The 23372-nt window shown below is 47.5% G+C and overlaps 1 long non-coding RNA gene across 2 annotated transcripts in view; it reads right to left on the bottom strand.

Annotated features, from left to right (window-relative positions):
• Window positions 1-1877: 1877 nt before the first annotated feature.
• Window positions 1878-23372, bottom strand: part of LOC137841801 (uncharacterized) — a 145278-nt gene continuing 123783 nt past the window's right edge. The window contains exon 3 of one of the 2 annotated variants that reach the window (XR_011088750.1): window positions 1878-3108. This is a non-coding gene — a long non-coding RNA (uncharacterized lncRNA). Of the gene's footprint in view, window positions 3109-16733; window positions 19373-23372 lie in introns of those variants that run through there. The other variant, XR_011088752.1, reaches the window with a different exon arrangement.

Genomic DNA, 23372 nt, shown 5'->3' with positions numbered 1-23372 from the left:
AGAGTCTGTGGGTTATCCCGCTCCCGAGCCTCATCACTCAGCTCTCAAGGCTGGGGAGAAACACGTCAGGGCGGCTGCCAAGGACTGCACGAAGTGTCCCCGGCAGTGGGCGATTCTCCTTCCTGAGCTGAGCCCGGTACCCTTGAAAAGAGATGGAGAAACACGGGGCGCCTCGGCAGGGGAGGGCGGGAGGTGGATGAACGGTAAGAGCTCTTCTTGTGTCTTTGGTAATATTGATCTTGCCATTAATAATGCGACGAACCTTAAGTGAAATTCGAGTGTCAGTGCCAAGGCAGGTTATTTCTGTCATAAACGGGACATCAGGCAGCTTGAGAACACTGATATTAAGATGGATGGAAAGGAGAGAGGGAGAATGAGACGGTGCTGCTCGGGAGCCCGTGCTTTGTAGGTGGGAGCGAGAAGGTTTCACCACGGAGATGGGGTTCAGGGGAAGTTCAGTGCTTCTCCAGGCTGGAGACCACAAAACGAAACACCCCACAAATTCAACAGGCCCCTCTTTTCCTGACAAGTAATTGCAGCTCCTCCTGCAAGGCTGCACCCTGGGCTCTCCCCCCTTCACGAGTCAAGCAGCTCAGGCAACCTTCCCTCCTTCTTCCCATTTTCAACATTTCTCATTTTTATTGTTATTTTCCTTGACTCCTGGGAGTTATTTTCAAATATTACAAACCAAAGATTTTTATTTTTTTCTGAACCTGATTTTTTTTTTTCTGGCTTCCTTCTCTCTTGAAAAAATAGGGAATGTTTCTTTTGGAGGCAATATTTTTTGTCAACATCTTTCTCCACATAGTAAACTGCTCCGTTCCCATAGTGCTACATAATATTTCTCCAGTCAGGTGCCTGAAGGCTCTCTAAAAGCAAAAAATGAGGCTCCTAAATGGAGATGAGGCCATGCTGTAAGTCCTCCAGGTCCCCACGCTTGTTGGCTCACCAGGTGGCAGAGTCTGCCTTGAGCAGGCTGGAGCATGGCCAAGCCTCGTGTTTTCTCGTGGTGGGTTCAAAGACTTTCCTTCCCCGTGCCCCCCCAAACCAAACAATCTTTCAGTATGTTTCAAATTCATTTCTCAGATGTTTAGTTCTAGGTTTTATTTCCTGGAAGGGCAGAAGGTTATTGTCAGCTCAGGGTTGGGAAGTGGGCAATGCAATGAGTTACCTGCTTGAATTGCCCTGTTTCTTAGCACTTCTGCTGATTTTGGATGTCTTAAAACACGTCTGTATTGTGTGTAGCCATCACTGTGTGTAGTCTTCAGCACCCACCTGGGGACAGGACCTCAGGAAGGGAGAAACTCTTCTGCATCGCCCACAAAATTCTCAACAGCCTTGACTTATCCTGTTAAAATATTGTATTCCTTTCCTCTGCAAACCAAGCCTTGTTGGTCAGAAGATAAGGAACTGGGGATAAATAGTTGGCTAGTTAAGAAGAAGCAGAGTGGATTTGGTATCTCAGGGAACCTCAGGCTTTGCTACTGGCTGGTGACATGAAGGAGACTGAATTCTTTCATGGTATTTTGCTGTTGACTGGAAAACATGTACGGGTCACTGGGATCCCAAATCTCATGTTTAATCTTTTTCCTATTGCAACGCTTCCTAAAGGCCTTTGATATGCAGTATTTTCCCTTTCTTCTCAGGGTTTTTAGAGGACATAGGAGACCTCTAATGTTTCACATGCTTTAAAAATGCACCTTGGATGATGCAGAACATAACCTTAAGATTTCCTTCCTGTAGCAAATTTCTCTTTTTTTTTTTCTTTTTTTTTCTTTTTTTTTTTAGCATTCGGTGACGCTACTTAGCTTACTTTTTTTTTTTTTTTGGTCTGAATGGGACACAGAGAAGTGTAGATATGTGCTCCAGATTAGATGCAGATACAATGCAAACACACTGCAGAGGAAATCCTGGTGGGGTCAGGTTCCCTCCTCAGATTCTATCTTTGCACTGAGTTGCTCAGCGTGGTAACTCAATCTTATTTAACAGTTCCCTTCAAACCAAGGTGATGTTGTTTTCCAAAGCATTAAAAAGCTGTAGCTAATTACATCTTTATGTCATTAAATATCCAGAACATTGCACATATATTTCAGGAAATGGCATGACCTAATTTACAAACCTATCACCACATGTGCAGTGCCCATGAAAACAATTTCATAAACATTTCTTTGCTTCTTCCAGCTCACTGCCTCCATTTTCAGCAGGGCTTGGTGAAAAGATGCTACCACAAAACCCTCCTTTGTGCTGCTTTCCAGGAAAACCCAGCAGTCCTAGACTTGTCTCCTGGATAGAGGGACTCTTTGGAGAGCTTTGCAACCAGCAGCCCAGGAGAGATTTGAAATGGAGCCTGGCTGCAGAGCATCTTCCACGAGGGGGGAAGAGATCTCAGCAAAACAGCCTGGGAAGGAGACTGGAGAGGGATATTTTCACTGCTAGATGTTGTCTCCTTGGACATGCAGGGGAGAAATGCAACAATCCACATCGCTGTTCAATAGGAGTAATGGGCTGGAGTCCTGGGCTCAGAGAGGAAGAACAGTGAGACAGACAAAAGAAAGCTGTGGCTCCTCTCTAGGCAGTGTCTACCACCCCACCTTGAAAAGCTTATATTTGGGTAAGCAAAAGCAAATATTTGGGTAAACTGCAACTTAGAACAAAGGGATTTGTCTGCAGGTGGAAAATATGTGTTTGGTATGAAGGGCATTGCCATTTCTGCATGAGAATGGCCAACCCCAAACAGGCAGATGAGACCCAAAATGAGTTAAATATAGACCTGGAAGGTTGATCACCTTTAATGTAATTCACACTGTACCATTGGGATTTGTCACCTGGTTTCTACGTGTCTACATTTGTCTCATGTTTTAGATCTTGTCCTTCCAGTCTCCAGGGAAGGAAAACATCTCTGGGGGCTGATTGTGATCTAAGTATTGGCCTCACCAGCCTACGTCCTGTGTGCTCCAGCTCTGGTGCCTGTGCCAGGTGGGATTTTGGCAGGCACCCATTGCCAGGGGATGGGTCCGGTGCCTCCTCCTCCTCCTCACAGTGAGGCTGTAGGCTCCAGGTGCTGGGAACTTCAGTGCTGCAATCATTGGTGGTGCAATTCCCCCCCACCTAGAAATGTAATAAAAAATAATAATATGAATATTATTCCCTTTCTCCCTCCCAAGCCTTCTCTTTCAAAAAAGACACCACCTTAAAAAATAAAAATAAAAACAGTGAGATCAGCTGCTGTCTCCAAGCAAAGCTGGTGTTGGTTGCCTGGCCAAGAAGGATGACAAAACCTTCCCCCTTTTTTTTTTAATCAACATGAAAAACGCCCCTACCCTGCCCTGCCCTACCCACCAGCTCAGCCTCCCATCCGTGACAGCCCCTTCCCTCCCAAACAGGCAACAGATTTCAATTTAGCTTTGAGCGAGGGAAGCTCAATTGGGTTATTAAATTTCACACACTAATTGACACGCCTGCCGTAAAATATAACTTGCACAAACACAATTTATACTAATGACACGGGGAGGGGGGGGGATGCTTTCTGCTTCCAGAGCCTCTCTGCTTCCCCTCTCCGACAGCTCCCATGGGAACCCGGCTTAATTGCACGCGGGCAGCAAGCGGGGTGGGAGGTTAAAGAGGACTAAACACGGCCCCGCTGCTGGGATGTTTCCTGCTCCTGCACCGAGGGGAGGGCAGCGATGGGGTGGGAAGGTTTCGGTGCCCACGCACAGCTCCCCGGGCACGCCGTGCTTCTGCTGATTAAATCCTGAGTGGCGATGGATTAACCTCAGCTGGGTTCCCGGGCACGAGTTAAGTGCTGGTGTTTTACAGCCTGGTTTCTGCAGGTCTGTCTGGAGAGCTTCGTTTCCCTGTGACAGGCAGGAGCAGTCGCTGAGTGACACTTGAATGACTTCCTCATCCTCCCATCGCTTGGGAAATGCTGCCATGAACCAATTCTCACCGTTTCTCTCCTTGCCACACTGTTGCAGAGCTTCAGACACAAAGCTCAAGGTGCTTTTTTCCTCCCTTTCCCCACTGTGACAAGTCAAGTTATAGCACTAAAGCCACATTCCAGTAAGCGATGGTGCTGCTGAGTTGATTTTAGACGTGATGGGAGCATCATGTCTGGGCTCTGGTGGCATTTTTGCACAAGTCGTGCCATCCTTCTCAAGCAAAAACCCAGGGACTCGCCGGGAGGATGAACATTGCACCACTCCAGCTCATCTTCCCATTCGCAGCCACTGAGCTGCAGCTGGTCCAGGAACAAACCAAAAATATGGCCGGGCACCAGGTCCTGCCTGGCCCTGTTTTTGTGAGGAAGGGGTTGAATTTGGGCACAGATCATCCCTGTTCCCCATTCTGGGAAAAGACAAGGCTCGGACCCACAGCCTCGGCCGCTCATTAATGCAGAGCATGGATTTCATTACAGTGATTGCTCAATTCTGGTATTACCAAGGCATAAATCTCCCCATCTCCCAGCCCTCAGGCCAGAGCCCCCAGGGCAGGCCAGCAGCCCCCAGCCCAGGTCATCATCCTCAGCCCATCACCCACCCCAAACCCTGCAAGTCCTCGGCTGGGCCCACAGATTTGTGTTGTGGGGGGGCTGATGCTGGGGCAGGCTGCCCCTTTGCAGCCACCACTATCTTTTCTTTACGCATCACCCCGCTGGAGCTTTTCAGCCTTTCCAAGGCAGGATCCTAATGCTGGTGTCCCGATGTGGCTGTCCTGAGCAAGGTCCCAGGGATGGATGCACTACGTGTGTCTGGCTGCCTTCACCAAATCCATGTTTCCCCTTGGGGCATCCCAAAACCTCTCTGCTCCTGGCCTGACTGTGCCAAAGACAGCAGATACCTGCCACCAGCCTGCTTCTCCCTCTTAGTTTTCCCACCGCCTTCTTTCTTCTTCCCCTTCGTTTACTCTGAACCCACAAAAGACCCCCAAAAGACTTCATCAGCAGAGGAGGCAGTGAGCAGCTCTGTGCACTGCCCAAATCCCCCTGTGGCCCTTCCAGGCTGAAAAGCCCCCGTCTGCCTGCACAGCCCAGCTCCCTCTGCTCGGTGGTGCTTGCAGCCAAGCAGGACAACAGGAGAGACCCTCCAAGGGGGATCTTGCACTGTAGCCCCTAAAAGGGGAAAATATTCGGGGCCAGAAAAGCCCTTTTTCTTGCTGCACCAGCTCTGAGCCCTCTCCCTATCACACGGCTGCTCCAGGGCAAGGCACAAAAGCTGGGCAGGTTTTTTTGGCACCCAGGAGGGGAGGAAAGGCAGGGGGGAACCAGGTGGCATCCATCCAAAATGGGCAAGCGTTTTGGTTTTGTATTTACGGGTATTTTGTCAAGCATAACTGCAGACTGCAACTCTACAAACAGTAATTAACCACAAGCTGTGGGCGATGCTAAAGTGCTTGCCCCCTAACCTGCCGGTACGCAGGAAACCTGAGCTGCTGCTAATAGGTTTGCGGCAGCTGAGTCCATTTCTGGCCCAAACCTATTTGATATGGCTCTCAGATAACGCAGTTGATTATTTTCCTGAGCACTCCCCCAGCGTTTCCTGTTGCGGGGGTCTTCTCTGTGAGCACAAACAAACAGCAAGGCGAGCGGGGGGCTGCCGAAATCGATACCCCATCCCGTCCACAGGCGCTGGTGTCAACTAGAAATGCAGCTCTGAAGCAGAGCAATTAATTAGCTGAAATGCAAGGCAAGCTGACAGGCCTAATTAAGACGGGGAGTGACAGTGCCCTGGACTGCCCGCTCCATTTTCCCAGGGGGTCCGTCCCCTCCCCTGCAGCCAGGTGGGCGCACGTGGGGCTGCTCCGGGTCCAGAGCTCGTCCCAGCCCTGCAGCAGCAGCAATGTCCTCCCCCTGCTCCAGCCACCAGGAATTTTCCTCCCACCTTCCACCGGTTACTTCTTGACCCATTTCCCAATGCAAGAGACTCCAGCACCCTTTCATCTCCCAGGTCATCCCTCTTTTATAACTCCAGGTGCCCAGGTTCCCTGGATATAGGGCCAGCTGATTTTGCTTTTGGCCATAGCTTGTAGCCCTGAGTACACAGCAAGCTAATTCCTGGGCATCACGGCTGACACCGCTGGGCACAGGATCATTCCCAGCACGGGGATGCTTGGCAGCTCTTTCTGACAGTCAGCTATGTTGTCTGTGCTCTCCCTGCTTCATGCTTTCCCTCTAAATCATTTTATTTAAGGTTGCTCTTCGAGGGATTACTCTCCGGAGCTGACAGACAGACAGGTCTGGCTGTCTCTCTGCTTAGCGCTCTTTTTGTAAATGCTCTTGCTCTATAGCATGTGAGCCCAGGATTAAACGCAGAGAAAGAAACAATTCACTGTGACTTGGTCTGCGACGTCTTTTGAAAGTTAAGTTATGGCTGTTAAATGTTAACACCGCATAATGCCTGTCTTTATCGTATCTTTGCAATAAAGTGATGACATGGCTCTATTATGAGCTGCTCACACAGAAGCTCCCAAACCTACCGTATTGTAGCACATTTAATCTCCTTTCCAACCGCCTGAGACTTTCACACCGGCTTTGTCTGCGGTGTTTCTGCGGGCCGGCTGAGCGCTCACACTAAGGCGAAGACGTTTTCCAGAGAAAAGATGAAATCGTCAAGTCCACCCCCGGCTGTGCGAGGCCTGGGAAATCTCACACTTTCCCTCGGCCGCCACAATGCCGGGCTTCCTCGCCTCCGCCAGGCTACCTGTCCTTTTCCCATCCTCAAGGACAGCTGCAAAGTTGCTTATCAGCCTGTAAATCAGCAGCGGCAATAAAACGCTGGCATCCAGAGCAATAGCTTTTGTACTAATGTACTACTTTGCGATTGCTGTGCATAGCCAACATATTAATGACACGAATTCATTACAATAAATGAAGATACTGACTGGCCGGGGGCCAGAGTCGAATAAGGACAGAAAAAAGAAAAAAAAAAAAGTTGCTTTTGCTCCTGCCAGTTGGCAAGTATGTGCTGTGAAGTTGAATGTGTTGGATCTGGAATGCTTTTGGCAAGAGGTGGGAAGTGGCGGCTAAAAATAGGAGCCGTGGTGCCAGGCTACCTGGGGAGGGGAGGCTGCTTCCCGTGCGATCGGCGCGTGGACGTGACTTCCAGGTGAAATCAGAGGCAAACAGCTTCGTCAACAGAGCGATGGCTCAGGCATCACCACGGTAAGAGTTTATTGAGGTAAGAAAAACGGCTCACTGCTGCGAGGGGCACACTAAAATCAGACAGTGGGGTGTCATCCACCCATGGACCTGTGGCTGCAGCTCCTTGTCCTTCCACCCACGGCTCCATCCCTCTCCATCCTCTGGCCCAGCTTGGCTCTGCTGCCCAACATGTCACTCTTTTGATCTGCTCATCTCTGTATTGATAGGGGACATAAAGATTATTGAACACCCGGGAAACTGTACTGCGAGAGACTTAAAATTATTGTGTCTAGTTTACTAAGGAGAGCCCAGTGCAATAGGTACCAGCTGAAAGAAAAGTCTCTTAATAGCAAAGGACTGTTTAATTTAGTAATAAGTGCCAATGCCTACTACTTAAAATTAGAGATCTCCAAATGAGAGGTAAGGCATGCATTTTTAAGAGTGAGGAAAATTAACCAGTGGAACAAGAGATCAAGAGAGCTGATGGAATCTGTTGCTTGCAAATAAAACCTTCCTAATTCTGGAAGTGAAATTATGATCGGCCACGTACAATTAGGTTAAGAGTTGAGTAATGTTTTATGTTTTATGGATATGTTTTATGACCCATGTTCTAGCAGGGTCATATGGGATGGCATAACTGTCTGCATGAGCGCTCTGCAGGCAGCTGAATGTGCAGGATCCAGCCCGGGTCCATCTGTGTACAGAGCATCAGCCCTGACCACATCTCAGTAGCAGTGTAGGAGAGGCTCTGGTTTGGGAATGCATGGTTTGGGCTTGTGGCTGGACAGATCAGGCATGGTTTCTGCCTCTCCCTGCTAAGCAAGCTTACAATTCATTGAACAGAAGGGATCCCCATGCAGGCTTATGTATTCCTTACAAACCATGCACATTGCAAAGTTCTTCTGCACCTGTGCAACTTTTACCGTGACTCTGGATGGAAGTCAAACTCCTCGGCTGTTTTTGTTAGGAAACGCCTTTTCTACCAGCTTCTCATCACGGATTCCTTTCTTTTGCCAAGAGGAACAGAAATAAAACCATCCACGCTCGGGCAGATGTTGAGCTGTTTCCTGACAGAGCTCTGCTGGGACAGTGTCGCCTGCATGCCCAAGCAGCCGGTCACTGAAATGCTGCGAGGCGAGAGAGCAGTTGTAGGAAACAGAAAGTTTCTGTTCAAACCAAGGCAGCAGCTGAAGGCCTTCCCCCCATAAAAACTCCAGCAGGCGTTCACGCTTCAGAGGGTCTTCAGAGTTTCCTACGAATTTAGTGGCAAATTCATCCAGAATGAAAGTTGATTAAAGCCCCTGGATAATTACTCGTTTAGCTGCAGAGCGTGTGCTCAAGGAGAAGCGTTGCAAAGCTTTCTAAAGCCTGGAAAGCCCAGTGCCACAGCCGGAGCTGCCAAGTGAACGGATGTGCCAAGTGGAGCACTGTAATGATATCAATAACAGTAATTATACAGAGGGAAGCAAACACTTACCCCATACAACTGCAAATCTGCTACAGCCTTGTGCAAGGGTCTATCTGTGCTGTGCCTCCACTGGGAGCCTGGCTGGGGCTGAATGCGCAAGTGGACCCTTTCTGAGGCTCCTGTGTTGAAGTTTTCCCTTTCTGCCTCCCTCACCTCCTGGCTCTGTAGCCAGAGGCTTGGGCTCCGTGGCAGTGCTGCACAGCAGGCACAGCTCTGCTGCAGGCGTTGGGGTCCCAGCACTCTGTGTCAGCTCAGCATCTGTCTCTAGCTGCTCAGGCAAAAACTCATCGAGCGCTCAGATCCTAAAAGTTTGGGGCTTGTTAGAAAGAGGCAATGCCCAGGCTGACTGATGCTCATGCCATGGTTCAGCACATTGACTCCCAAAGTGCTGGGCACAACACAACCTGGCTACTGGCAGCACCCTGCAAATAAAGACTAAAATAAAAATTTAAATAAATAAATAAATAAATAAATAAAATAAAACAAAATAATAAAATAAAATAAAATAAAATAAAATAAAATAAAATAAAATAAAATAAAATAAAATAAAATAAAATAAAATAAAATAAAATAAAATAATAAAATAAAATAAAATTTAAGAAGAGATTGGACTGTGCACTTAGTCACATGGTCTGAACTTTTGGGTAGACCTGTGTGGTGTCAAGAGTTGGACTTGATGATCCTTAAGGGTCCCTTCCAACTCAGGATATTCTATGATTCTATGATTCTATGAAAATAAAATAAACAGAGCACAAGGCAACCATCCCAGAGGAAGAACTGCCTTGGTAGTGCAGGATCAGAGGGGTGGAGTAATTGTCCCAGGCACCGTGTCATTACCTCCAATCCAGGCCATCACAAGTAGCACTTAAGGTCATTTCTCTCCTATTAGAGTGCAGCTGGGGGATGTGAGGGGCTAAGCCCTGCATTAGGCCATGCTGCAGAGCTCAGAGAGGGGCTGACCCTATTAGCGTACAAATTGCAGGTTTTCAGAAGCTGTCTTCTGAAAGTCTCCTCAATATGCTGGTTTCCTCAACTCTTACTAGGAAGCTAAAAATTTTAATCTAATTGTGACCCAGACATGCTTGTTTGTATAATCTGAGTTTGTATGCAAGTTTGCCCGCTCCTTAAGTCGATTTTGACATTGCCTGCTGAGCTGAGTGCTGCTGCTTCAGTTCTTTCTCCCCCTTCTCTCCTGCCCTTTGCTAAGCTCAGCCTCTCTCTCTAACCTATGAGGTTTGTAACACCATGCCCAATGCACTGGGATATAAACGTGGCTAAAGTAAACAGCAGATGAAGTTCCTGGTTATAGAAAAGGTACCCAGAAGTTACCTGCTTAGAAGTTACCTACTTTGATAACTGGCTCAATTAGGTAATTTAGCTCCATTCATATCCCATTATTTTAAGAATAGCTTAGATAGAGTATCAAATATCAAATATTAATAGAGTATCAAAGTATCTTTTACCTGTGCTACTAAGGTGATGCATTCTTAAAAATGCCTGGCATGAAAGAAGGGAATATATAAGCAATGATTTGGGAACCCAGGGATGAACTGCCTATCCTGAAAAGTATCGTTTTTCCCCCAGATAGGATGAGATTTGCACCACCCACCTTCAGAACTGAGAAAGTAGGTGCATTAATCCTTTCTGGAGAGGTTCAGTTCCTGCCCTTGCCTCTAGGACCGTAAGAGAAGTAGCTAGATAAGCAATGCATTTGCTGGTGAGCCCCCCCAAGCCATGAGGGGGCCGCAGTACAGACTGCAGGGTGCTGACGCTGCAAAAGGAAGGTGAGCTCCCAGAGCACAGCCTTGGTTTGGCCGCTCACTTGGTTCCCTTACTTCTTGGAGAGCAACCTCACAGCATGGGTGGAAGCTGATTTAACTGGGAAGAAGGAAACTCCAGCTGTTCTGGGCAGAGGAGCTCTTGCTATCAATGGAGCCGTGGTGATTGAACTCTGCTAATGACTGGGTTTGCTTTCCAGGGCCCACTGGAGGCTTCCCAGTGAGGCTCCCGTGCCTTCATGGGAGCCGGTCCCAGGCCTCCCGTAGCACAAAGGCTGCTTCCCCTGGTGTAATGAGTGTTTACCCGGGGGTGCTGATACCGGCTGAGTCTGTCACTGCAGGATCAAAACCAGAACTGCGCAGCCCCTGATAAAAAGGCCAGATGTGCCACTTTAATTAATGCAATTTGCTAAACATTGGAACAATTAAGTGCAATGTGATAGTGCAGTAATCTTTGGGGCAAGGAAGTGCCGTCCCCAAGGCATCCCCAGCTGTTCCAGCTTTCCTTTCTACTCTGTCATTTTTATAAATATAGAAACTTAAAGGATTTGCTGCAGAGCCACAACATCAAATAAATGAGACTGAAGATGTGCTGGCGAACACATCAGGAGTGAGAGGGACCGTGCATCCGCAGGTGGTTTGGATAGGGATCTGTGACATGACTGGTCACAGCCCAAACATACCCCGAGGCACATGCACACCTACAGCCTGACACAAATAAGCCTCCCGTGAACACCAACAGACACAAACAAATGTGTGTGGAGGAGCTGGGGCCATGAAGCACCCCGGACAGCACAAACAAACATCCCACAATGTGTTCCCACACCCTCTAACACAAAGCAGGCATCAATACCAGGCTGGGCACACTCCCTCGTGCCTTCCCCTCCCCAGCCCATGCACATTCTCATCCCTTGCACGTGCACATCACAGCAGCCTGGACCCCCAAATCAGGTCTTCCTCGACCAGTCTCTGCTCTTGGTCCACCTCAACCTATCCCTTTGCCATCGAGACTGATGCTTTTGGGCTCTTCTGCATTCAGTTCTTTGCTCAGTGCAGTTGCTCACTGCTGGACTCTCTCCTCTTCTGCTCGCTCCAAAGCCAAACTCACAAATGCCTCCCATTCTTGACTGATTTCATCATATTGGGTCATCACAACCCTGTTCACGAGCTGTGACAGTGAGAGAACGAATCTATGTTCCTTGTTACTCCTGTTCAGCTCATGCAAGAAACAGAAAGCTCTGAAGTTTCTCTTTTAGGCGCAAATCCTCTGGGATTTTCCCACTTAAAAACTGGAGGAAGTAAAAAAGAAATGCAATAATGATGGAAAAATGAAGAAGTTTCTTTAAAAGCCCACAGGTTTCAGGGAAAGTGATGGGAAATTAAAGTTGTATGATAAATGGGCTAATTTCCCTAACTGACAACCCAGACAGCTCGATATAAAAAAAAAAAAAATCATATTTGGGTTTCTTGTTTTATTTTGTACCCCCACTAGGTGTATGTGCATACACATTCTGAAGGAAAGATGTTGCTTTTATACAGTATTGCATGCAAGTACCTCTACCATCCATTAACAAAACCGTCTGGAAAATGGAAAATGCAATTATCTGAATGTTTTGAAAAATTCTGGGGTTTTCATGTTTACATGAACCCAGTTTTCCGCATCTCCCGGAGTGCCCTCACCATCTATTATCACAGAGGTTTGCTCCATCCGGGGGGGATTGTTCTATGTCAGCAAAGCGAGCAGTGGCAGGTCCATGTCCCATCTCTGCCACCACAGGAGCAGGAAGGTTAAAGCAGGCTTAGATGACATTCCTATGGCATGGCTTTTTCATCTCCCTTCCCATAAAAAAGCAAAATCTGGTCGGCTAAAATGTTCTGCAAATCCATGCTGAAGGAACTTCATGAACATATATTGGTTGCAGATCCCTTTCCTTATGCTTGCACGTTTCCTTTTCCAGATATGTGCTTTCTGTGCAACAGGGCTCAATTTTTCAGTTCAGCGTGGGATCTGATTCCAAACTTCCATCAGCCTGGCTAAAGAAGACCCACTCCATGAACCCAGAGGTCCTAAATAAAATGTAATATATTTCTTGTCCTGAACTACTTCCTTTCCACAGGAAACTGAAAAAATAAATGTTACTTTCTGTAGGATGAGTACTTCATTTCACTGACTCCGGCATAATGCTAGCACTGCCTCAGGCCATATTGGAGGTGTAGAAGAGGAGTCTTGTCCACCCTTACAAAAAGACCATTCATTCAGAATCAAGCCCAGCTCTGAAGCAAGCAAGCCATGAATCTGTGTAACTTTTTTCGACAAATGTCTACACATGTATTTTTGTTTATTTTCCTCCTCTTTTTACAGAATCTGTAAGCTGAAGGCAATTAAAGAACATCACAAGGAAGACAAGAGGGAGCATTGCCCTCTTCCAGCACACTCAGAGAGGGGAAGGTTCTTGCTAACTTAAACGAGTTTGACAACCGTTAAATATAAACAGCTGATCTGAACTGCTGAGAAGTCTTTTTAAAAAAAAAGAAGAAAAGAAGTTTCTGAGAAGGTTGGCAATGGAATGTCAGCCCTGTCACCATCTCTAGTGCAGTCCAAGTGACAAGGACGAAGGGATGTAATTAGGTCTTGGGAAGAGACGAGGGCTGGGCAGGAAGAGCTGGAGCAGCACCAAGAACACTTCATGAAAAGTGATGCAAAAATTAAAAAGGCTGCGGCTGTCACTGACCTGCAGGGTACAATCACCGCTGTGCTGGGGGAGCGAAGTGCTGGGAAGAGGGTGGAGGAGAAGCCGCCCTGTGACCGTGCCTTGCCTATGAAGAGCCATCGCACCCCTCCAGGGAGAAATTAAAGCATGAGGTGTTGATGAACTTGGGGCACATCTATGCTGGTCCCCATGAGGGGTCAGGCCAGTGCGAAGGTTATGGATCTTTCAGGTCTTGCTTGAAATCAAAGGCCTTGGGGTCAGTCCCAGATCAGCGGTAAGGAAACACCCATGTTGACAGGGGCTTCTTAATCACACGGCTCCCCTGCATGCCTTTTGCTGTACTCTCACAAATTATACTTTAGGACCAGCCATCCAAGCTGTGCCTGGCCTGTGGGGTGTAGGATCTGTGGTTCTCAGCTGGTTTTGCTCCTGTGAAGCTGGGTGGTTATGGTGGGTGCCCGTGGTGCGTCCCATGAGAAGCAGCTCCTGCTCGTGCCAGGACAGTGCAGGGAGCAGAAACCACACACGGGGCAAGGCGGCACCCACCTGGAGGGCTGGGAACCTCACCTCCAGCAGCTGTGGCTGTTTGGTGGCATCTGGTCCTTGGGTGGCTCCTGGGCCCTCCTGGGTCCATGCCGTGGCTTTGTCCCAGCCTATTTCCAGAAGCAGGTATGATTATATTGCTTTGATCCTTCGGAATACTTCTATCTGTATGCATGTCCCTGTCCCATGCACAAATGCATGAAATGGGTACAAAAGCCTCTGCATTAGGTGTGGCCAGATTCTGGGGCAGAATCAGTACTGTAGCTCTATAACTGCTCACAGAGGAGCTTTTGGGGGTGAAAACAGCTCCAAGCATGTCCTTGAGTTCTGAGTGGTATATTGGAAGATGGGATTTGTGATGAATGAACCGATAAATCAAATGGATGACGGCTGTCACCTTATTATAAACATACTTCAGGTCTTAGAGTTTCCCCAGTTCAGAGGGGACCATCCAGCTTGACTAGCTTCTTCAGGGTTCAAAGGCTGGGAGTTATTTGGCACAGTCCGCTCACTGAGCAGCTAAGAGAATTGTTGCATGCTCAGGCTTGAGGCATTAAAACTGAAACATCTGTATTTTTTTTTTCTTCTGGAGCAAACCAGCAGAACAGAGGGGAAATGAGTTCCCAAACCGTGTAGCAGCAGCATCCATCTCCACATTAAGAGTTGTGCTGGCTGCAGGGGGGTGACCATGAAGGTGGGGGTCCCTTCCCCAGCCCCCAGGGCAGCTTCAGAAGCCTGGTGGGCTGAGGTCCCTCCTGGAAGAGAAGGAAGGAACACAGAGAAGGGCAGGTAGGCCTGTCCAGCTATGGGGTGGATGTGCCCTCATCCAGCCTGTTGGATTGAGGTTTTGGGAGGCCCTGTCTCAAGAGAGACCTGCTTCAGCCCCATGGCAGGCAGCTCTGTACAAGGAGCAGAGCCCAGACTGCAAAAAGGGCTCTGTGGGGCCAGCCAGGGCTAAACACAGAATCCAGGATGCCACATCGGACTTAGGCATCTAAATTCCTCTGAGGCACCTTCGCGTGCAGTTTTAAGCATCTCTGGAAATAGGACGTAAGCTCTTATGTCACTCACTTGCATTAAAAGGCCCTTTTAGAGCAGAGTGATGGTTTTGTTGGCAGAAAGGATGCACCCGTTCCTCTGACGGTAAGAATGTGCATGTGTGCGTGCAGTTTTGCTGCATAACTCGGAGCAAAACTCCCAAGCTGACTTTGAAAGCCTGAATTCACAAATCCTTTCCTAGACCACCATGCTAGTTTCAGGAAAATACTACCTTTCAAGTTGGGTAGGAAATTAAAAGAAATTAATATGCTACTCAGCAAGATTAATTAATTAGCTAATGTGCATACATCACTTAGGAACGGTAAAGCCCTAGATAACTTTTTATGGCTGAGGAAATATGGCCTAAAGTGGTTCGATTCCAGCCCAGTAAAACTAACATCGATTAGGGAAGCTGATTTGGAAAGAAAGGCACAGACAGGGGAGCAGTGCCAGCGGCTACCTGGTAATCACGAGATGGAACAGAAACGCTGCCGTCTCCAGCATGAAGGACTTGAGGTTACAAGATCATAAAACACGGGAGTACATAAAGTTTCCGAGTTCTGAAGGCATGCCTTAAAAGTTAATATCATGCAATATCAGAGCCATAACAACAAGTCACCTAGAGCCATTTATTATTCATTGAGTCACCCTCACTGCACATATACCCAAAGTCCTTTAATGTCTCAGGTCCGATCCTCTTATCTAAAGGAGATTTACGGGAATATTATTGCATCTTAAGGAAATGCCAATCAATTATTTTAACATTAATTTCTGCCACTTTAATAACTCTCCTAAGGCACAGACTGACCATATTTAACAGTGGAGCTGTTAAGCTGCAAGGGATGTCATTTCCCCCTTCGTAATTGGACATTGTGTCAGTCGTGCTGTCGATAACGGCTGTATAATACAATTATAGTTATATGTTAAATTGCCATGTATTTCTTGTTATAGCTCTGTGTTATGCCTCTAAACATCCTCTGGAAATGTTTTTACGTGCTCTTTTGTACAGAAGACTGGCTTGACATGAAATTCATTGTTTCGATTTTAAATAAAGGGAATTAGGCACTAACATTCCCCTGAAGTATGATGGAAGCTGGGTTCTTCATTGTTTTGAGCTCTCAAAAATCAGTCCTCCCCTTCAAAATAAGTATCTAGCTCTCAATGCTTTTAAATTACTGCTGGCTGTTTGTCTCCTTGTTCTTTAAAGCTGATTTTTTTTTCCCAAGCAAACCAATACATTATACTAAAAACCCCAAAGGAATCACCCTTAGGTGACTTTGAAAAATTCAACCCTGAATATATCACTGTGACTCCGTTAGGAGGCACCTTGTGTCTCTGAGACATACTTCACCATTTGACTCAGAGCACTGCCCATCCATCTCCACATTTATCTCAGGCATCAGCGGAACAGCTCTTTCCCTAACGAGAGCTTCTGCCTCTGCCTCCTCCAGCACCCCTTTGCAGCAGGACTTTTCCTTGTCACTCATTAAAAAATTAATCTTCTTCTCCTGGACTGCTGGATTTCATTCCTGGCATGGCTGACCAGATGTAAAGTGACAAGTGAAGTGAATGGTGGTAACCCCCCTCCTCCTAATGTATGAGGTGCCTTTCAGTGAAAATGCTCCACAGAGCAAAGAAAACCCCTCTACCAGCTCTGTAACATAGGTCTGGTTTGACAAGAAGATATAGTTGCATCACTGGGGAGGGGAGAAATGGGTGACCATCAGTGGTGGACACCTTCTGACCTCCTCACGCACCTTGCCCATGCTCTGCTGCTCTTTTTGCTTATCTTGACACTCTGACTGTGATCTTTGCTGAAATTTAAGGCCACGGTTTCTCTCCTCCATGGACAGAAGGTATAGGTGATTTGCTACATCTTGACCAAAAGCCTTTCTTTACTTTGGGAGTGTATTATATGCTTCTTCTTGTCCAGAATGAACAGCTACAGGACCTTCAGCCATTCTTGCAGGTGAGTATTCCTGGGCCTCTAATCACATTTACTTCGAACTATCACTCTTGCCCCAGACCATCTGTTTGAAATGAAGCATCCCACACCAGACAGCCTGACTGCAGGCACCACTTCTTCATGGAAGGGACGCAACATTCAGCACAAATGGAAGCTCAACATTTAGCAGAAATGGGATCGCCTGGTCCAGTGATCCTGCTTGCGCCCAATGAATTTCCCAAATGGAGGAGAGCTAGCAAAGAGCACGCAAACCTGTAGTGGTTTGTGCCAGGGGATGGGTGGTTTTCATGTCCAGGTCAAGCCTTGCAAAACAAGGGAAAAAGGCAATCAAAGCTCAGTGTAATGCTTCGTTCAAACTGTGCAGCCAGCTGCATTTTATTGATATGTAAAATGACTGCAGGAAAGCAACTTAGCAGCTGTTTGCACAATTGTAGATAAGATGCCACTGCCTCCGAGCAAAAACGAAAGGTGGTTTTCCTGTGAGGCATATCTAGTGAGCGAAGTTGTGAGACCAAGCACAAAGAGAGGGAGAGAAACGGCTGCCTTTGGAAGCTGCAGCTCCTTGGGCTGGATGCGTTGGGCTGTGTAAAGCTGTGCAGCTCCATTAACTTCAAAAAAGGAGCAGGCTGGTTTACCAGAGCTCTGCGCCTGAGCTTGAGGAACTTCAGGGAGCAGGAGCTGTGGGCAGACTGAACGCGGTCTGCTTCTCTAGCTAAGGTTTTGCAGAAGTCTTTTCAGCCAGAGAGGAATTGAAGGTGGGCACTGAGGTCTTTCAAGTTAAAAGCTTACGGAGCACAGAGCCGGCAGCGTTTGCTTTCTGCATCTGGCATTCGACTCCACGGCATTTTCATGTCCTATCTACACAGCCTGGCGGCACGGCAAAGGGAGGAACACGCTGCTGCTCTTCAAAGGGGTTTTCTTCTGCTTGATTCAGTGCTTTCAGACTGTTGGTTGCAGTGAATCTCCATAGCCACCGTCTGCAATGTGAGTTTGATATTCAAAGGAGAAAGAGTGCTGCTTTTCTTGGCCTTAATGGCATGGAAGGCACAGGGCAGAGCCCAGGGATAGTGAGGGTGGAGAAAGCAGCAAAAAGGTCCTGGGTGTTCCTCCCAAATTGTTTCTCTAGCCAATCATTCAATATTTTTAAGGAGAAAAAATAAAATAAAATCAAAAAGAGAGAAAAAAATCAATCTTATGAGAATTGAGTTGCTATTTTTATTATAAAAATTTGGAATTTCAGATCCTTGATGAAATTTACAAAAATGTGAGATACCTTCAACCAGCTCTTATAATAGAAAGAACAGGAAAATCACTTCTAAAATAGATGCAGATGGTATCTTGTAGCTACTGTGACTGTTCATTTCAGGTCCAAAAATGATTTGGAGTTTTCTGCATTTTTCTGGATATAGGTTCTTGTCTTCAAATCCCACTTTTAAATGTTGAGCTGGAAGGGCTCCCAGGGCGACCAAACCAAATGTCCTTCTTGGAGAAATAAGAGCTGAATTCTCCTTCTGACAAGCCCCAAGTCTGCTAAAATGAGAGTATCAGCTGAAATATCAAACCACTCAAAGCTTGCCAAACCATTGGAATTTTTGCCATTTCCCTAGTTTTCAATGAATTTTGATGTCCACAGATTCGAGGAAAGCAAGGTACTCTCCCAAAGCCTTCCAGCTTTGTTGTGAAAGGTGGTCTGCTCCTGAAGCAAATCCTGCTGTGCTCCGTGAATGACATGTTTGCTACTAGCCCAAGTTATCATGTCTTTGTCTAGTCCTGGGAGGCTGACAAAGTTTGTGGTGTTCTTGAAAAGACTTTTTTTTTTTCATTCCATTTTTATATCTGCTTTACTTCTTGGCCATCTTTGGCATGAGAGTCAGAAAAAGGAAGACATCCTTTTAGGAAAACAAAACACAACACAACACAGCACTCCAGCAAGTAAACAAAATAAATCAGGAGAACCAGCTTCAATGTGTCAAGAAACATCAAAAATAATTGGTCTTGGCAGCTGGATGAAATGCTAAGTCCCAGACACGCCACTCATCCCCCACAAGGTATGGCTGATTAAGCAAACCCTTGCCTTTTTGCACGAAATCAGACTGGTCGGCAGCCTGCAGCATCTTCTCAAACAAACGAGCCTGGTGGCTCTCACCATGGGCTCTTGGGTGGGCTTCAGCCATGACGGTGTGACGAGAGGCTGTAAGCTGGGTTTTCGGATGGAAGAGGTCTACCGCACACTTTTGTGCAAAGAAAACCCCCAGTTGTGGTCATGCCCAGGGCATGAAAGGTTCAGCACAGGTCCTGGGTGTGTTCTCCTCGGCTGCTAGGGCCGAGGCAGGCTCTATACAGAGCAGTGGAGGAGGATCTGGACGAGTAAATCTGGGAAATAATGGCTTTTCCATGGAACAGTCCAAAGAGCAAACAGTCCTTGTAACTCCTACCTAACATTGAGAGTTGTCTCTTTACGCTCTCAGATGAACAGATGAACAGACAACTTTCTGCAAATATATTTGTTTGGTTTCCTCTCGCTGCTCCTGCAAGCCTCTGTTGCTTTGGATGAGTCAATAGATTGTCTTAACATCACGTCCCACACTAATAACATCTCCCTGCAGAGAATGCCAGAGTCCTCGGAGCCTTCTCTCCTTCCTCCTCCTTCGGGATGGTGCTCAGCTGGCAGGGCCGAGATCCTCTCTTCGTTGATGTAATCAAAATGCAGCACTCTCGCTGACACTGCAACACCTGAGATGATTATTCACATTTGTGTGATGTTATTAACTTATCCCTCTGGCCAGAAATGCTCCGGAGGGCTGCACGCAGAGCTGGGTTTTGGTGAATAACCATGGCTGGACTGTATGCTCAGCAGCTTATCTGCCAGCCCAACACCCCTGTCAGAGGCCAGCTCATTAATTATCTTAGAAACATTGGGAAGCGTCTTTCCCATTTAAAGAGAAGACAGCTTCTGCAAACAGACACAACACAGCCATGCCTGCACCCATTTAATCTAAGTAGGCCCTGACTCCCACCAGCTGATCTAATCCATCCCGGGTGGGATTTCAGACGGCTGGGTGAGGTGGGCATGCATGGAGGGGAGATACCTACTGCAGTCAGCACTGCACGACAAGGAAAACCGAGACCCTGCTAAGCCAAACCTCACTGGCAGGGATGCCCTGGTTCACCCATTGCATCGATCTGAGCTGAGTCATCCTGCGCTTGTGCTGGTGTAAGTGAGAGCAGAACACGGCCCAGCCAGAGCAGTGCATGCCCTGCCAAGGGCAGCACTCAGCCACTGACCTTGATGTGGGATTTCTCTTGTGCTTTAGGAGACATTCACATGTAGGAATCAGCAGTGAATCTCTTCGTCCTTTAATCAAATTAGTGTCAAAGAAATTGGGTTTTGGGGGCCCCCTCCCAAGGTTTGCTAATCCCCCTCACCTCTCCCTCAGTTTGACACATGAAGGGCAGAAACAGGAGATGTGAAGGAACAGAAAAATTTAACTACTTGACTTTTCACTCAGTTTTTCCTTTTTTCCCCCAAAGATAGTGTCTGGTACAACCTTCTCTTCATTTCTTCTTCCCCTGTCCCTTTAGCTGGGGAAGGAAGAATGTTCTCAGAAAGAATAAATGAGAAGGGCCAGGCCTGCCTCTGCTGTTAATCAGCGCTGTTCCCCGGGAGTCAACAGCTTGAAACCCTGCCCCGTGTCCCCACAACAAACCTCCAGGCAGCAGCAGCAGCCTGAAGCACCCTCTGACCCCCTCTGACCAGCCTGGCTGCAGCCCAGCAGGAGAAGCCAAGGGATTTTGCTGTGACAATTTAGTCCAACTTCCCTGGGACCTTGGGAAAGGGCTGTCCCCTTGGGGCCAAGGATGAGTGGCATTCAGATCCACACTCCCTGCAAGAGATCAGGAGAGTTCATTATTCAGCCTCAACCTTTGCTTTCTTCGTGATCCAGAACCCAACAAAGGTCTCCCCTTGGTTGCCCAGAGGCAGTGATGTCCATACAGATGGCTACTGAGCACTGGGACCTTACTCTGGGCAGCCAGGGTGAGAAGACACCCATCAGACAGCCAGGACGAGGAGCCATCCACTGGACAGCCAGGATGGGAGCTCAGCTTTACAACCCGGCACCATTCAGACCTGGGCCGGGAGGTACCAGATGTGTAGGGTTCAGCAAATACCAGCTTTATGTCTGAAAAGTGGTTCTGGTTCACAAAATTAGGAGTGGTTTCCATTGAATCTGGAGCAGGCTGATGGGTTTGGCATGAATTTAAAACTCTGAGCCATTTCAAGCAGCAATAGTTTTGGATCTTTCTCCTTCCTGCTGCATCTGGAGGCATTGGTTGAGCCCTGCTGCGCCAGGTGCCACCTAACAAACATGAAGAGTCGGCTCCTGCTTTGATGCATGTGCAATCTAAGACGAGAAGATCTAAACTTGAGGGGACTCAGAGACTCACTGACAGTGCTGGGGGTGTAAGCCATGTCTCACGTCAGCCCATGTCCAGCCATCCCTGTGGTGCTGCCTCTCCCAATCCTGACAGCCAACCAAACCCACTGGCCTTTAAAAACACAAGCAAGGAGCTGCAGAAACTGGAAACCTAGTGGGTCCTCATATTAATTTGGTCTGTCGTTGCAATGGCAATCTCCCTCAAAACCTACATGTCCAAGAAACACACAACAACACCTCGATACCTGCAGATGTGACCCCGCTCAGAGAACCATGTGAAAGCAAACATCTCTGGGCTTGACTCTTGCAAAATTTTGCCATATTTGAACGATGGAGACCCCATTTTGCTTACATGTGGTGACAAAGTGTGTGAGCATCAGCCGTGTGCGTGGTGTGGACGTGCATGTTTCCTGCACTGCACAGTGACCATGCCGCACATCTGCGAACCTCATTCGGCATTGCAAAGCAGTCACCTAGCAGGGATTTTGAGAAGCAAAGTTACCGTGTCTGTGTCTGCTATTAACGTTTAGGAGGTAATCTGCCTACCACCATAAATGCTAACTGCTCTGGCATGCCCTTGACAGGTATAATTGTCTGTAGTCCTGTAAAAAATAATAGCCATCTGGCAGAAAGTACTGACGCTGTGAGGAGAAAAAGAAGATGGGCACCAGCAAGAGACCAAAGCAAATCTCCCAGAACAGGTTACCTTGGGGCTGTTTGGTTGCCTGGCAATCTGTTTGTGTCCCTCTTTTTGGCTGTTTTCAAAGTCATGGGAGGAGCATCTCTCAGTTTTAGCCTCACAGCCAGCACAAGCCTCGTCTGAATTTATTACAGACAAAGAAGCAGAAATATTTCTTCTTCACTGGAACTGACAAACATGAAAAAAGAGCTAGCCTGGTGGAGATCAGACTCATGGGTTCCATAAGAAACCTTGCTCGGTTTCTGCAAAAAGTGTATTGCCCTGTTAATAATACACTGTATATCATCTGGCACTTGCAAGGAATGACTTGCCTGCTCCTCAGCATTTCTGGCTCTCCTCATCATTATAGCCCTTGTAAAAAATGGCATGTTAAGTGCAAAGACCAACAGTCCTGGAAAGGAAACGATGGCCATTATTCACAGAACCAGAGCCCAACAGCAGCCGGATGCAAGCTTCTCCCGGGGCATCTCTCAGCTCCAAACTTGATCCAGAAGAGCTTTTCCTTGGTGCTTAGACAGAACCCAGTTCAGACAGGCTGTTTGTTCACTGGCTTTTCTGATAAGACTGCTGAAAAAGCCCATGGTGAGGGCAGGTTAGGGTAAAGCAGGAGCATTATCCAGCAAGTGCCAGGCCAGGACTCACCCTGTGGTGCATGCTGACCACTCAGCAGTTGGCAGCAAACTGGAGTAAAGGGCTCAGCATCACCCACAATGAACACCAGCCTTTGCTGCTACCTGTGGAGGGAGGACAAAGGGCAGGGAAGGAGGGAAATGCCCTGCAAATGTTGTTCCCAGGCTCTGACAGAAACCAGCAGCAAACACTTCACATCCAAATTCCATGACCCAAGATACCCAAACAAGTTCAAACCATCTTCCAAAAGTCATTCACCCTTCTGACCACTTTTCTGAACTTCGCTAAGTGGCCAGATCATCGCTGTAACAGCGAAGCAAAATCTGTCCCCAGACTGTGGGAAAAAAATAATGTGAACTTTCGTCTACATGAAGAGGTGCTTCCACAGGCTGGCCTGATCCTTGCTGGTGGCTTTTGTCTTTTAAAGAAGTGCTGAGTTCACCCACTGATGGTGTGTGGGCATCATTTCATCTCCTGGTACATTTTTGAGGAAAAGGCCCGCTCTCAGAAATCTCCCCATGACTTTGTAAATACTCTCCAGGAAATAAAGGAGCATGGTCTCTGTTACAGTGAAGACTCCTGAGCTTGACTTGACCGCAGTTAATGATAACAACGACCAGAACAACGCAGAAGAATTTAGGGAGGAAAAGGGCATGTTTCACTCCTTCTCTTGGAAAAGTTGATCTTGTCTTTAACCTCTGGATGAGTGTACATGAGCTGCAGATCCAAGCCATCTGCTGCAAGACAGCTGCACTCATATGGCTGAGCCGTCCACGGCCTTTAAACAAAGCCACACTAAAGAAATGGTGCTACACCCCACAGCCTGCCGACTTTCTGCTCTGGTGGAGGTGAAACCCAAAATCTCTCTGGAGTGAACCCATTTTTGGAAAGCACACCACAGTCAGGGCCACAAAGCCACCACAGCAGTGGGACATCCCTCATGAGATCTCTTACACAGCTATAGCTA

Source organism: Anas acuta, chromosome 18, assembly GCF_963932015.1.
Source record: "Anas acuta chromosome 18, bAnaAcu1.1, whole genome shotgun sequence".
In the NCBI taxonomy this organism is placed as follows: Eukaryota; Metazoa; Chordata; class Aves; order Anseriformes; family Anatidae; genus Anas; species Anas acuta.
The sequence above is the reverse complement of the archived record's forward strand: the minus strand, read 5'-3'. Positions and strand labels throughout refer to the sequence as shown.